General features: G+C 46.5%; 1 long non-coding RNA gene and 1 other non-coding gene across 3 annotated transcripts; one reads left to right on the plus strand and one right to left on the minus strand.

Moving 5' to 3' along the window:
* Nucleotides 1-708: 708 nt before the first annotated feature.
* TRNAS-AGA lies at nt 709-790 on the plus strand. Its single transcript has one exon. It is a non-coding gene; the product is annotated as a tRNA-Ser (tRNA).
* Nucleotides 791-13,958: 13,168 nt separating this feature from the next.
* Nucleotides 13,959-16,272, minus strand: LOC115639726. 2 transcript variants are annotated; one of them, XR_003997743.1, is made up of 3 exons: nt 15,870-16,272; nt 15,317-15,508; nt 13,959-14,584 (listed from the first exon to the last, which is right to left on the minus strand). It is a non-coding gene; the product is annotated as an uncharacterized LOC115639726 (long non-coding RNA). The 2 variants fall into 2 exon arrangements; XR_003997742.1 differs by lacking the exon at nt 13,959-14,584 and having other exon boundaries at nt 15,203-15,508.
* Nucleotides 16,273-16,652: the final 380 nt, after the last annotated feature.

The raw sequence follows: 16,652 nt of genomic DNA on the forward strand, positions 1-16,652 counted from the left end.
CAGTGGCTGCCTTACAGCCATAGCTTTTAATCAGGGCAATACATTGATACAAATTCCTGTTAAATCATTTCTCAGCCAGAGTCCATCACCCACATTCCTTAGGGCATTGGGCCACCATGTGGGCGTTTCATTTCCCGCCTCAAATTCACAGAGACACAATTTCCTTTGCACAGACCATGAACAGCAAAACCTCCCCGTGTCTCTTGTCTGAGCCAGGGCATTCGATTCCAGTGAACCCTTCTCTCCTGCAATGGCGATGGGCATACAGAGGGGACGTGGCCACCTGCATCCCTACCAGGGAGATATTGGCTCAGCTCTTTCTTTCTGCTGCTGTTGTCAGTCCAGGAAACATCAGGGATGGAATGCAAGGCTGAGCTCACACACCAGTCCCCTGAAACATTTCAGTGCCCCTGAGAGATCCTGCCCCTGGCTATTGGAATGATATGGTAGAGATTTGAATAGGAAAGGGACTGTCTGAATTGTCAGTGTGGGGAATGAACAATAATCTACAGCAATGTCGTTAGCCACAAACACACTCTAATCATGCTCCAGCTGGAAGGGAAATGGGCAGGAACTCTTGCTGTTCAGCCATGGGCACACTTACACTAATGCACAGCCGTGAGCGCGCTGAGGGAGCTGGTCTGAGCAATTTGAAGTGACAATTCTGTGAGAACAGAAACATTGTGTAGGGAAACAGCTGTCCCTCAAGTAGTTGTGGCTGAGTGGTTCAGGCGATAGACTAGAAATCCATTGGGGTTTCCCCACGCAGGTTCAAACCCTGCCAACTACGGAAGTATTAGTGTATTGTCATTGCTGTTGTCTTAGTGCCTGAGCATCCATGGAGCCAGATCTGGTCTCACTCTGAGGCTGTCTTCACTTAAAATACTGCTGTAGCACTGTGGAGTAAACAGTTGCTACAGTGAGGGGAGGGGTTTTCCATCCCTGTAATAGCTACACTGACAGAACAATCTTTCCTTTCATTTAGCACTATCTAACCATGGCTTAGGTCAGCTTATTTATACTGGCTCTGGGGTTTTTATACACTGAAAAACGTACTAGTTAGAGGGTGTGACAAACTGGGAATGTTCCTAATGTTTTCTCGGAATACTGTGTTGGTGCCTCAGTGTCCCCTATGCAGTTCTTAAGTATCTAGGTGGTGGAATAAGGGTGTGTGATTGCTACAGAGCAAGGGGCCAGTGCACCTAAATGCCTGGCACCCTGTCTCCTAGCAACTGATGGTCTGGGCCCCTCCTCTGCAAAGGTGCCAGCTGAAGGTGTTGGAGACGAAGAGATCAGATGACCTCCTGGCCCGGGAAAGGGGCTGAGCAGAGAGGAGGGGCTGGAGGGGGTGGTTAGTCTGCAGATGGCTGGGGATGAGGAGTGAAGTGCAGACGTGGGGGGTCTGGCTCACTGCCCCCTAGAATGGACCCGGCCGAGGGGTCCAGTTCGCGCTACCTACAAGCTCTGTTATAGACCTTGTTTCTGTCATCGAATAAACCTCTGTTTTACTGGCTGGCTGAGAGTCACGTCTGACTGCAAAGTGGGGGTGCAGGACCCTGTGCCTTTCCCAGGACCCCGCTGGGGCAGGCTTGCTGTGGGAAGCGCATGGAGGGGCAGAGGATGTTGAATGCTCCAAGGAGAGACCCAGGAGGTGAAGACGTGTGAGCTTCTTGCCCTGAACAGTCCACTCCAAGGGAAGAGGAGGCTCCCCAAAGTCCTGACTGGCTTGGTGGGGAGCAGTTCCAGAGCATCGCTGGGGACTCCGTGACAGAGGGTTTATTCCATCACCCTCCCATTCCCTGGTCCTTCTTGCATGACCAGAGAGCAGCAATACCCGAAGTTCAAAGGTGCAAACAATTCAATGTTTATTAGGGTGAACTTCCAGCAAGCAATGATTCCAGTTTCCTTCCTCAGTGTCCCCCTTCCCAGCTCTGACACCACAGAGGCTTGTCTGTGTCCTTGTTCCTATTCCCCCCTTAGCAAAACATAATTCCAGTTCCCCTACCCCCATTCCCATTCTCCACTTTACTTCCTGATTGACTGCAATCTATATAGTAAAACTGGAGTTCTGCTTAGCTATACCTTAGCTAATCATTTTACTGAAACGTAACTAACCAATCCTAACATACTGTAACATGATTATCTAACCAATTATACCCCACCGCCTTAATTGGTTTACCACCAACATATTAATTATACAGCAGACAGAAACAATCACAGAACCAGACAGAGATTATACAGACAAGCAATAGGAAAGTGGGGACTACAGTGATAGAACAACAAAGAAATGAGGATTTCACACATGCAGCTGTTGGTAAGTGAGTTGTTGCCAGACAGGATGCTATCATGGTAGAGGTTGTGGATGCTGGTTGCTTAACTGTCTGGCCCACAGAGCAGGATTTTGAGGTTCACCATTACTGTCTCAGAATGCCAGCACCCATCTTTTGTTCACTTAAAAAGCGAGCAGGGAGATTCCAACATAGCAGAACTCATGGATCTCCAGGAAATGTGTAACTTTAGGTCTGGATGAGTGTGTCTAAAAATCAGCTGTGCTGTGGAAGGTCTCTAGAAGTTGAAAGAGATGTGCCATCTCGACCTTCCTAAAGAATTAATCAAATATTAATGAAAACTAAGGTTGATAAGTCATGTTCTTTGCCGCTTTAGGCTGGTGGACTGGTCTAAAGTGCTAATTTTACGACTCTTTTTTCCTGTCTCTTGGGTATTCTGGTCTCTGCATAGAGATGTGGTTTCAAATCCCACTCCTGACATTACCATTTAATTCTATCTGGAGAAAATGGCCTCACTTCAATCTCCTTTGGAACAATAGAACACCATTTGCTTAGCTTTTCTATTCCAGTAGTTGTGAGAGAAGTTCCAAACCAGGGGGAAACAGGACCTGTTCTCTCGACCGATCAATTTTTGTCTTCCTTCATTCCAAGCCATTTTCTCAGATACATTCGTATTTCCCACACTATTGTGTTTAGTGTTCTTTACTTCTATGAAACTTTAGAGTCATCATTTAATTGCCACACAACTGTACTTCTGAAGTGTAGTGAAATACAATATGTTTTAGATATTCTTGCAGAAGAGTTTTGTTTTCTGACCTGGAATTGAACAGGGCCTACCTGAGGGGGACAATACTACTCCCTTTTCTTGGCTCATCCAAAAAACATTAGTTCTTGATGCCCTTTGTTTCCCTGTTCTTCAAAGGGAAATCAGCTGGTGTAGCAGCTACTGAGAAAACCTTAGAAAAGGGTTCCAGATTTGACAGGAGCTGGTTTCTGTAGTATAGTGGTTATCACATTTGCCTTACACGCAAAAGGTCCCTGGTTCAGAAACAGTGCTGCTTTCTCTCCCTTGGTCTTTTATCACTCCAAGTCCTTTCTCAACTACATCCATAGCTTTTATGGTTTCTTCCTCGTTATTTTTTTTCCTTTCATGGAGCTTTAAATTCAAAAGGAGAGGCTTAGCCGGCATTTTGAGGGAAGGAACAGACCATCAGTTGGGAGACTGCCAGTTACATAACAAATCTGAGCGTAGAAGAATCCCAACCCATTGTCCTGCATATTTAGCTCCCAGCCAGCAGTTTTTCCCTTGCCTTTTTCTTTTCTTTTTTTTGAGCTAACCTTGAGTCCAGGGCGCACACACTCTCTCTGCCCCACACATCAAATCTGGCCCTGCTGCAAAGTGACCCCTAAGAACCAGCAACAAGCTTATAAGCCACTGGATGTGTTGGAAAGAGGCAGCTCTGAGTGTAACAGTCAGTAAAGAAGGTCTGTTTGGGGATGTGGCTCAGTGGTACAGTGCCTGCTTTGCATGTATAAGGCCCTGGGTTCATACCCCACATTTGCCTTTCAGCCCTGCTGCTTTGCTCAAGCTCAGCTGACATGTGGCCCAGCCAATCTCCCTGAGCAGTGAGGGCAAAGTGCCAATCGCATGTAAGCTCTGTGGGGGTTTCTGCTCCTAAAGCACCATGGTGACTCTAAGATTCCCATCCACTGAGCTGCTTGATGAGGAAGGACTGGAGAGAAGGGTCCCATCAGCACAGAGGGAGGGACAAGGACATGGAGGAGCAGTCAGTGCTGAGAGAGGTCAGTGATTTACACAAGACAGGGGACACTGGTTCTTGGAGGGGACAGGAGGTGAGGGCAGCTTGTTTACAATGATGCTGATGATGAATAGAAAAAAAGGCTGGAGTCAATGAAACATGAGAGCATAGAAGGAGAAGGGCAGCTCCACAGAGGGCCCTGGCTGCTCATATACCCCAGTTCATAAGTACACAACATAAGAATGGCCACACTGGGTCAGATCAAAGGTCCATCCAGCCTAGTATCCTGTCTTCTTACAGTGGCCGATCCTAGGTGCCCCAGGGTTCCACTGTGTGTTATGTGAAGAAATATTTCCTTTTGTTTAGTTTAAACCTGCTGCCTCTTCATTTCATTTGGTGACCCCTAGTTCTTGTGTCTAGAGGAGTAAATAACACTTCCTTATTTACTTTCCTCCAACCCAATCATTGTTTTATAGACCTCTATCATCTCTTTTCCAAGCTGAAAAGTCTATCTTATTAATCACTCTTCATATGAAAGCTGCTCCATACCCCTAATCATTTTTGTTGCCCTTTTCTGAACCTTTTCCAATTACAATATATCTTTTATCAGGTGGGGTGACTACATCTGCATGCAGTATTCAAGATGTGGGTGTGCCATGGATTTCTGTAGAGGCGCCCTGGCTTCTCCTAGATAGCGCGAATAGACAAACAGGGACCCAGACCCCTACAGTGATCCCATGGACAAGAACCTGGTTGTTAGTGGGGTGAAGGTTTCCTCTAAACAAAGGGGAGCTGAAATCCCTCAGTGTCCTGGAACTTAAGCAATGAAAGCTTCAAACCCTTCATAGCCGTGCATTGAGGTGCATCAGCAGAAGGTTGGGCTGGAGCAGGGGTTGGCATCCTATGGCACACGTGCCAAAGGTGGCACGTGAGCCAATTTTTAATGGCACGCTGGGGCCTGCCGGGACTCCGGTGTGTCATTAAAAATCCTGCTGGCGTGGCAACCTGCTGGCCCCTCCCCTGCCTTCCTCGAGAGCCCTGCCGCCGCGTGCGCTGCGCTCTGGGGGCCAGGCTCTGCACTCCTGTGGGGCAGCATTTGGCTCTGCGAGGAGTGAAAGACACTCCCCGCTCATCCGCCACCCTGCCACCTTGCGCGCAGCACTTTGAGGGGCGGGGCTGCACGCGCAGGGGCAGGACTCCAAATGAGCGGTAAGGGGTCCGGGATTGGGAGGGGGTTGGGATAAGCGGGGGGGCAATCAGGGGACAGGGAGCAGGGTGGGTTGGATGGGGGTGTGGGATCCCGGGGAGGGTGGTTGGGGTGGGGGTCTCTGGAGGGGGCAGTCAGGGAGCGGGAGGAGTGGATGAGGCATGGGAGTCCAGGGTCTGTTAGGGGGTGGATAGGAGACAAGGCAGTCAGGGAACAGGGAGCAAGGAGGGTCCTGGAGGCACAGTTAGGGGTCTCTGGGGGGGGGTCAGGGAACAAGGAGCTGGGAGGGGTTGGATGAGTCGGGAGTTTGGGGGGGGCTGTCAGGAGGTAGGGGTGTGGAGAGTGGTTGTGGCAGGCAGAGAGCGGGAGGGGATGTATGGGTCCAGAGTTCTGGGGGTCCTGTCAGGGGGTGGGGAGCGGTTAGATAGGCATGGGAGTCCGGGAGGGTCTATCTGGGTGTAGGGGTGTGGATAAGGGTTGGGGCAGTCAGGGGACAGGTAGGGGGTAGGGTCCTAGGGGAGCAGTCAGGGGACATGGGGCAGGGAGGCTTAGATAGGGAGTGGGGTCCCAGGAAGGGGTAGTCGGGACAAGAAGAGGGGGGATGTGGGTTCTGGGGGAGGCAGTCACTCAGCCCTCTGCCCAGAGCCCTGACCCCCCACACACACCTCTCAGGCCCCTGCCCTGAGCCCTGTACCACCCAGCCCTCTGTTGACTCCTTCACCACTCTACTCCCCCATGCCCCCAGCCCTGACTCTGGCACCCCCCATATCCCCAGCCTCCCCACATCCCATGCACCCCGCACATCCCCACCACCACCCTGAGCACCAAATGGGAGCTCCTGCACCCTTCACATACATTCCCACCTGCACCCCTCACGCCAAATGGGAGATGACCAGGTAAGTGCCCCCACATCCAAACCTCCTGCCCCAACCCTGAGCCCCCTCCCTCATTCTAGCTCCTGGCCAGACCCTTCACCCCCAGCCCTGTGCTTGGTCCACTCCCACCCTCAGCTCAGTGCAGAGAGAGGAAGAGAATGGGCCAGAACCAGGGAGAAGGTAGGTACCCACTGTATGTGGGCAGGGCCGGGACCCCAGACCGGCAGCAGGCTGAGCGGGTCCGGCAGCCGGGATCCTGGCTGGCAGGAGCCAGCGGATGGAACCCCTGAGCGGCAGTGGGCTGAGTCTGGGGTCCTGGCTGCCAGCCCCGCACAGCCCGCTGCCAGTCTGGGGTTCTGGCTGACAGACCCTTCCTAGCTGGGGTCCTGGCCGCAGGCACCACTCAGCCCCCTGCCAGCCTAGATGAACAGAACTCCAGACCAGCAGGAGGCTGAGCGGGCCAGCGGTGTAAGATCAACATTTTAATTTAATTTTAAATGAAGTTTCTTAAACATTTTGAAAACCTTGTTTATTTTACAATACACTAGTTTAGTTATATAATATACAGACTTGTAGAGAGAGACCTTCCAAAAAACATTAAAATGTATTACCGGCACACAAAACCTTACATTAGAGTGAATAAATGAAGACTTGGCACACCACTTCTGAAAGGTTGCCAACCCCTGGGCTGGAGGAACCTGGAGAGTACATTTCTATTCTAATCTAATCTACATTTCTATTTCTTTGGGTTTTGTAGGTTAAATTAATGCAGCCTCTGCTCCACTCTCTCCCAATGGTCTAATGTTGCTGTGCACAATGAGAAATCTTGGGATAAGATTGAAATGAAATAGAAGCAGCATATGGTGGCAGAACCTAAGGAATTAAAAGCCCTTTGATTCTTATGTGTGTGCACTGACTTTGAACCAGAAGTGTAAGTTTTCTCGCTTTGTGGCTGCAGCCAGTAAAATATTTAACTATCTATCAGGGATGTTCTAGACAGTATTTGGTCCTGCCATGAGGGTAGGGGACTGGACTCGATGACCTCTCGAGGTCCCTTCCAGTCCTAGAGTCTATGAATCTATGAAACTGGCTTTTCCTAAATGCTGTAGACTGTGAGTTCCTGGGAATGGGCATGGGGAGAAGGAGTAAGAGGAGAAAGGCAGAGACATTGGAGAAGAATAATGGGGGGAGAAGAAAGAGACAGAGAACACAGAGAGACAATAAATGATTGAAGATGTCCCAACTCGATCTTGCTCATCACAGGTGTTCAGAAAGCTGTGGAGTTGTAGGTTTCAAATATCAAGGGGATCTCCACATACCTGATCTCTCTCCCCCGGCTCCCATTTTAGTATTCATTTTTATTATGAAATGTTCAGCTTACCCCGATCTTCTCTTTCCCTAACTGTATTGCAATTTGGGTGGGGGTTTTTGTTGTTTTTTTGCTTCCCTTTTGTTCATATCAATATAATTGTAACAGTAAAGGAATCTGTAGGAGCAAAAACTGACTCAAAACTTTATTTCCCCATCATGCAGGAACATGATACAAACATTGCACACAGCTGGAATCATAACACAGAAGGCCAGGGGATGGGAGATGAAGGTTTCCAAGTGTTCTGTCTTCTCAGATGACACATTCCAGCCCCTTGTATTCCTCCTTCCTGTGTGATCTGCTGGGCTTTGACACATTTATTGTTTCATTTTATTGATAATGTGATTCTAACACAATGTGACTGAAATTAAACCACTTCTAGAAAAGGAACTAACAAAAGAGAAAAGCCATTATTGCACTGGCTGGGAATTGAAGCCAGGTCAACTGTTTGGAAGGCAGCTATGCTCACCACTATACCACCAACACAGCTGGCAGGAGCAGCTTTCCTGCAGGCTACGTGTATTGGCAAAGGGGGTTACACATGACCATGGAACTAGTAAGCAGGGTGGATGGGCTGGAAGCTGCCGGACAGCTGGGAGCAGAGTTAGGGGGCAAAGGTGAAAACAGATCTCATTGGGAGCTGGCCCCACACCCAACCTGCCCCTAGAAGAGGGGAACTGAAGCTCAACTTCAATCATAGAAAAATCTTCCCTAAGAAGGAAGGGGACAGCTTGTTTTAAAGACAAGGTGTGTGGTTTTTGCCCACTACATACAGAGGGGCTGGAAAGTGCTGAGTCCAGACAAGACTCTGGTAGGATAAGGAAGAAATTCAGGCTGCCAGTGAGCTGAAGGAGGGAGATATTTTGACAGTGATGGACACCTCATCTTAAAGGCTTTTGTCTGCCTCCTTCTAGTGACTGTTTGGCACAGGAATGCAGCCCCCTCTGTCAAGCCAGGCCTTACAAACCTCTAAGGATGGCGATTGTACCACCTCCCTAGGGAACCCATTCCAGTGCTTCACCACCCTCCTCGTGAAAAAGTTTTTCCTAATATCCAACCTAGACCGCCCCCACTGCAACTTGAGACCATTGCTCCTTGTTCTGTCATCTGCCACTACTGAGAACAGCCGAGCTCCATCCTCTTTGGAACTCTCCTTCAGGTAGTTGAAGGCTGCTATCAAATCCCCCCTCACTCTTTTCTTCTGCAGACTAAATAACTCCAGTTCCCTGACCTTCTCTTCATAAATCATATGCCTAGGTCTCCTAATAATTTTTGTTGCCCTCCGCTGAACACACTCCAATTTGTCCACATCCTTCTGTAACAGGGGGCCCAAAACTGGATGCAGTACTCCAGATGTGGCCACATCAGTGCCAAATAGAAGGGAATAATCACTTCCCTCGATCTGCTGCCAACATTCCTACTAATGCTGCCCAACATGCTGTTAACCTTCCTGGCAACAAGGGCACATTATTGACTCACATCCAGCTTCTTGTCCACGGTAATCCCCAGGTCCTTTTCTGCAGAACTGCCACTTACCAGTCTGTCCCCAGCCTGTAGCGGTGCATGGGACTCTTCTATCCTAAGTGTAGGAATCTGCACTTGTCCTTGTTGAACCTCATCAGATTTCTTTTGGCCCAATCCTCCAATTTGTCTAGGTCCCTCTGGACCCAAACCCTACACTCCAGCGCTTGGATTCTTTATGTGCTTTCACAGAGCGAAGAGCACATGTTCCATGATTTCATAGGGCAGAGTTTTATATTATAGGGAGCTTTCCCTGTGTGGATCAACACAGATGGACATTGTGACCCTTCCCAGGGTGCTGAGGGCCGTGAGTCTGCTTGTGGCCACCTGCCACGAGGAAGAGGGACTTTTGCATTTGGCAACTGGATGTTAGTGACCAAACTCACCAGCCTGTCAGACAGCCAAGCACCCTCCTCTGAGCTACAGCAACCTTGACAGTTGGCAATAAAGGAACCTCAACCCCTGAGTTCCTTTAATGTGTCCCCTCTGGGGTCCAGCTCCAATCACCAGATACTTGGGGTATGTCTATACTATCTGCCGAATCAGCGGGCAGCGATCGATCCAGTGGGGGGAGTCGATATATCGCGTCTAATGTAGATGCAATAAATCGATCCTCGAGTACTCTTCCGCCGATCACTGTACTCCAGCTTGGTGAGAGGCGCAGGCAGAGTCTAGTGGGGAGCTGCAGCAGTCGACTCACCACGATGAAGACACCACGGTAAGTCGATCTAAGTACATCGACTTCAGCTACGTTATTCATATAGCTGAAGTTGCATAACTTAGATTGATTCCCGCCCCTAGAGTAGACCAAGGCTCAGAAAAATCCCAGATCCTCTCTGCCCGAAGCAATGGTACATCCCAGGTTACCAGTTTTACTGTAGCCCACTGCTACTGGATCACACATAGCACTTGAGCACAGTTATTGAACAAAGGGAAATTTCTTTAACAAGGGACAGAGATTTAAACAAACAAACGTGAATGATGGAAACCAACTGTTACCAACAAAACAAAATCACAAAATGCAACCAACACTTCTTAATAGTTACCTTTCCTACCTAAGTAGATTGAAGTCAGAGGTGACAGTCTATTGCAGTGATTGCTAGTTCCTAGGAGCACCACTGGTCATTAGTGATCTCCTTGGTGAATGGACCCAGAGTGTTTCTCTCCACCCTGTTATAAAATGAATCAGTCTTTTGTGTATATTCACAGAAATGACAATGAGGAAATGGTCCTATTGTCGTTTACACTTCCACAGGGTTTCGATGTCTATAATTTGTCTTTGATAGTTTTCCATTGGCTTTTCTGGGCTGGTGCAAAGGTTGACAATGCAGCAACACATCACAGAACTGGCTAGCAAGGGACGAGTGACAATTCCCTCCCACTTGAATGGGCCATTCCCAACAAGACCTTTGATTGGGGTGACTCACTTTAATGACAATACCATATGGGCATAATTTTCCATATACTTACATGACTCCTTCAATAGGACTCATACACACCTCTTGCAGTGACCAGGAGTAACAATAATTTACAAGCTTTCAGCAGAGATCTCACTGCTATGCTTCCTGGATAAATATCATAAAAATCAGTGCATTAGGTGTGATGAGTTTGTCAGGTCTGAGGCAGGAGTTTCTTGTGAATTACTTTGAGCTCTCTGCCAAGTGGCACCAAAGAGCATTTATCACACATGCACTGAGCTATACAGTCACACTCTGATAGAACAGAAAGGCCAACACAAAACAGAGAGAAAGGAACAATAAAATACTAAAATGACAATGGCTGGAACTCAACATTTCTCTCAGTCTTTGGACTAATGGGTATTAAGAGCTTTTCCCTCAGCTGAACCAGGTCATCGGACAGCTGGCTCAGCCCTCCATACTAGCAGCTTTCTCACATATAGGGAGATGGGTCAAAATTGGAATTGATGTCATGACTCGTTTTCCAGAGGGGATCAGTCTGTCTAAGGCTATGTCTACCCTTCAAACACTGGAAAAATTCTTCTGACAACATAACCCTGTCTACACTGGGGCTTAGGTCACATTAACTACTTCTCTCAGTGGAGTGGATTTTTCACGCTCCTGAGAGATGTGGCCATGTCAACATGGCTTTTCAGTGTAGACCAGCCTCTAGATGGCTTTTAGATATGAAAGGCAATGGACTTCAGCCTTTTCCTTGGTATTCATGGTTGACAACTGCAGCTTTCCTACCTGCTGGACACATCCTATGACAGATGTCAGGCCTTTTCTTTGCAAATTAGAGAAGTGGGGAAGTCAATGATGCTTACAGTGTAAGTGGGTAAAAACTTCTACAACTTGTCTCCTCGAGTGGTTTTCCTTTTAATAGCAATTGACTTTGAAGCTAAGCAAAATATGCTCTATTTGAAATACAAAAAAATAAAATCTACACAGACCCAATATTCTCTTATACACTCTTTCTAACACCTATTCTCCCACCCCAACCTTTGGAGTGAGGTTTTCTACCAGAACTCCTTACACTACAGGGGGTAAATTAAATCAAATTAACTTTTGAAGATTAACCATCTTTTCCTGTACAACTAAAAAAAGAAAACAAGACAGCTTTCAGTTTTCCAAAATAATTCAGATTATCAAAAAATTAGTCTCTTACTCTTTAACCAATAACATCACCTATAATTTCATTTTCACTAGTAACACTAATATATTCAAAGATCACAAATTCTGGTCACATACGTTAGTTTTCTTTTAATGCCCATTGCCAACAACTGAACCTTGGCTCAAGTTGTGGTTTGTCCCAACACTTCTGTGAGTTCATCTCTCTCTGGTTCTTCTGCCATGCGTGTTGGTGGAAGGGGTCTCCTATGTGGGAATGTTAGCATCATGAGGAAAAATACCTCTCTTGTCACACTTCAAATCTTTCAAAGTAGTAGGAAGTAGGGGAGAAGTGATACAAATGCAGAAAACACAAGAGAGAACTGTCTGGTCTACACTAAAGACATTTATCGGTATAATTATTGCTCAGGGGTGTGAAAAATCAACACAGCTGAGCAACGTAGTTACACATCTCTAATCCCCTGTCTAGATAGCGCTACATCAGCAGGACGCCTTCGTCTGCCAACATAGCCATCTGAGACAATATTGATTTAAACAATTGAACTACACTGTGGTCATATGCTCTTCCTTCAGTTAGTCGGGGGTCTGCTGTTGTTCACCATTTCCAAGTGGAGATTTTAAATCACTGCTGTGTCTTTGTTAGCATGGCCAGTAAATTGGAGAGTTCTCTCCTATTGACAGAACTGCACTTGAACTTTCTCCATATCATCATGGAAGGATGGGGAAAAAAGCAAAGCTGAAGTGAGAAATGATGACTTTAGCAAATAGTCATTTGTCTTAAATTCTCCAATTATCTGAGCTGAATTAATATCTAATTGTGTGACCACACAGCCATCAAGAAAGATAGAAACCCAGATCACAGACAGATAGAATATATGACAATGAAAGTGTAAATTGAAATTCCAGAGCAGGTTACATCTAATTATTTAGAATCAGGACAAGAGTTTCTCCAATCACATTCTCCTCTGACCCATTCAAACATATTTCATTGAGCACTGTCTCAATAGTCAGTTATGTTATTTACAACATGTTTAGTATCCTAGCATTCCTATAATGGGGGAAAAAGCAGCCACCTTGCCAGAATTGGCTTGACCAATCGAAGGATCCTGGGATTTAAACTTGAAATGATCACACTGCATTTAGGATCTATTTGAATTCCCCTTCTTGGTCTATGATACTTTCATCTCCAGTCATAGCAACTCCGGTATAGGATTAAATAAGTCAAAGCACAGACAACTGAGAACACTTCATCACATGACACTTTGAGAAGTGGAGGGGTAAAATGTGATGACGATAAACTCTGCCTGGCTCAGACAAAAGGTAACAGTTCTGCCATGATGTGGGAGGAGGGAATCTCTGAGTCACCCCATCTCCTTCCAAGTATCAGAGGGGTAGCTGTGTTAGTCTGGATCTGTAAAACATGACAAAGAGTCCTGTGGCACCTTGTAGACTAACAGACATATTGGTGTATAAGCTTTCATGGGTGAATCCCCACTTCGTCAGATGCATATAGTGGAAATTTCCAGAGGCAGGTATAAATATGTAAGCAAGAATCAGGCTAGAGAACAAGGTTAGTTAAATCAGGGAGGATGGGGCTCTCTTCTAGCAGTTGAGGTGTGAACACCAAGGGAGGAGAAACTGTTTTTTAGTTGGCTAGCCATTCACAGTCTTTATTTAATCCTGAGCTGATGGTGTCAAATTTACAAATGAACTGAAGCTCAGCAGTTTCTCATTGAAGTCTGGCCCTGAAGTATTTTTGCTGCAGGATGGCTACTTTTAAGTGTGCTCTTGTGCATCCACAGAGATTGAAGTGTTCGTCTACAGGTTTTAGTATATTGCTTATGTTCCAATACGTATTTTAGTCTATAAGGTGCCACAGGACTCTTTGTCGCTTTTTACATCTCCTTCCAGTATCACAGAGGCTGAAATGACACTTTTTTCCTGCCCCTGCTCCTCTTCATTTAAATGTAATATGAAAAGTTCCCATTATAACTGCTCTTCAGCACAACATGAGAACAACTGGCAATGATACAATCTGTATCACTGGTGACTCTAACAATAACTTTGCAATAGGGGAATGGTATAAATGTGATGCTCCCTGGTTCCTGATAGGAAGGGCACACTAGAATTACTCATGGGAGAATGGAGTTGATAGCAAAGACAAATGAGTCCACCTCAAATAGGTCAAACTGCAAAATGCAAAAATGGGCCACTCACTCATCTGGACAAGCTGAGGGATATCGGTGCTTCAAACAGCTTTTAAAAGTTACTGTTGGGGGGTGCAGGGCTCGAGGTAACTGGCAATATGGCATGGGGTCAAAAGTTTACATTCTCAGGCCTACGATTGCCTTTCGAGCTAAACAATTTGTTCCTTTAAAGTTAGCATTACATGTAATCATTTATTATTTTTCTTTTGTTCCTTTGTTTACGGTATAAGATGTGATTAATCAAAGGGGGTTCTGTATTGTGGGAAGAGGATGGAGCTAATTAAAGAATCTGGTAGTTAATGAATTGTAAATGATCGATTGTAGCACCTGTGAACATCTCTGTAAACAAGTGGGGTATATACCGTAGGGAAGAGGATAGTAATTTGTGCAGGATTTGAGATTGTATATCTCCCAGCACCTTATTTGAACTCACATTAAGAGACTTGCTTCTCCACTCCGGTGTGGTCATTGGGGATACGCACACCGGGCAAACGAACCCCAACTGTTGCCCCCCCTGCAACATTACTATGTGGGAATCAGGAAAGTATTAAAGTAGTGATAGCCCTAGAGGATTTTATGGTGTTGATCCCCCTTGCAGATTCTCTGAGGGCTCACATGGGCTCAGTGGCAAGACAAGGTTTTCCCACACTCACTGCTTCCATTGGATCTCATACCTGTGTGGATTCTCTGATGACTAATAAGCTGCTGGTGGTGAATGAAGTTGTTCCCACAATCACTGCGTTTATAGGGTCTCTCCCCTGTGTGGATTCTGAGATGGGTAAGAAAGTTTGAGCTGTGAGTGAAGCTTTTCCCACACTCACGACATTTGTAGCACTCTCCCTTGAGTGGATTCTCTGATGTTTAGAAAGGGCTGAGCTGCGATTGAAGCTTTTCCCACACTCACTGCATTCAAAGGGTCTCTCCCCTGTGTGGATTCTCTGATGAACAGAAAGGGCTGAGCTGGTAATAAAGCTTTTCCCACACTCATGGCATTCATAGGGCCTCTTCCCTGTGTGGATTCTCTGATGAACAGAAAGGACTGATTTGTAAGTAAAGGTTTTCCCGCAATCACTGCAATCAAAGGACCTCTCCCCTGCATGGATTGTCTGATGTTGGGAAAGGCCTGAGCTGCTAGTGAAGCTTTTCCCACACACATGACATTCATAGGGCCTCTCCCCTGTGTGGATTCTCTGATGTTGAGAAAGGACCGATCTGTAAGTGAAACTTTTCCCACACTCACTGCAATCAAAGGGCCTCTCCCCTGTGTGGATTCTCTGATGTTTAGAAAGGCCTGAACTGCTAGTGAAGCTTTTCCCACACTCAGGGCATTCATAGGGCCTCTCCCCTGTGTGGATTCTCTGATGAACAGAAAGGTCTGAGCTGCTAGTGAAGCTTTTCCCACACTTAGTGCATGTATTTTTCCTCTTTCCCATGAGGATTTCCTGCTGTGTTGTGGTTTCCTTGATGCTCTTCTGAGTTCCCCGACAGGAAATAAATTTACCCATTTTGTCCCCTGGATGGTTTCCTTGCTCTCTTTCTGGTCTGTGCTGAATCTCACAGCATTTTCCCTGCTCATGACTCCTGGATACATTCATTTTCGATCTCTGCGATAATTCTCTATGTTTAGCCACTTGCTCAACATTTTCCTGCTGAGAATTCTGCTCCTCTTTCTCACATACCATTGCATCACCTGCTGTGATAAGAGACAGAAACCTCAGACATGGATAGAGAGCAGAAGGCCAAACCAAAACAAGTGCTTGAGAGAGGTCAAATAAAAACAAGAACTGAACTCCTCCAAATTCTTCCCCTAAACAGGAGAGAGGAGGGGATCAATTCCGCCCTCACATCCCATCCAAATTCACAGGGGGAAGGGAGGAAGCTACTGCCTGGTGTCTGCTAGGGTCTACAGGAAGCCATGAGCTATATTTACCCTGAGGATACAACCTCTGCTAGCGACAATAATGAACTGAGAAACCTTCCAAGGGCATTGTAAAGCATCCCAGATGTTTCCTTCAGGCACTTACAGATTCTGAGATGGTTTAATCTTTCCTCACCTGTGCAGGGAACTCTCAGGATCTCTCTTTCCTCTGAACCCTGGAGGTCTGGAACCCATGGCTCTTCCCCTTGTTCGAGCTGGGAGATTATGTGAGGTTTGGAAACTGGAAACCCTGCTCAGATGAAAGAAAACAAAGGAGTTCAGTTGATTTCATATGACTGTGTCATAAAAAACACTATTAATTTAACTTCAGTGCTTAGTGTGACCCAGTGTGCCTGGGGCAGTCCACACTGAAAATGCCAAGATCAGGGCAGGCTGAAAAAGGGAGAGCAGATGCTCCCAAAACTGAGGGTTAACATGGAAGTTAAATTCACCAATCAGTCACCAACTGTGCTTCTGATCCCCCATACTGGTTATCGAGAAACTGAAAAAAGACATCACATGGCCCCCTTTACTGCATTCCAGTTCTCCGACTCCCAATCAGCACCTAGGTCCGGCACAGTGAGAGATGATTTAAAAACTCTGCTCACATAAACAAAGTGTTCCTCTGACCCCCGAGTCAGCCACACTACCAGCTCTGTATAGGTTTGGATCTTACCCAGAATACTTTGATGCCAGCCAATCCTTAGCATCTAAACTAAAGGTTTATTATAAAAGAAGGAAAGAAAAAGAAAATTGTCAAAATGGGAAAACAGTCAGATACATTCAGAAATATATATATCTGATTCTTAGCAGTATTGGTGAGTTTCCGGCTTGAAAGGCTCTCTGGTACACATCCACACCATTCAGTCCTTTGTTCCAGGGTTCAGTTTGTAGAGAAGTTGCTCCAGAGGTAGGAAGG

Source organism: Gopherus evgoodei, unplaced genomic scaffold (assembly GCF_007399415.2).
Source record: "Gopherus evgoodei ecotype Sinaloan lineage unplaced genomic scaffold, rGopEvg1_v1.p scaffold_110_arrow_ctg1, whole genome shotgun sequence".
NCBI classification, from domain to species: domain Eukaryota; kingdom Metazoa; phylum Chordata; order Testudines; family Testudinidae; genus Gopherus; species Gopherus evgoodei.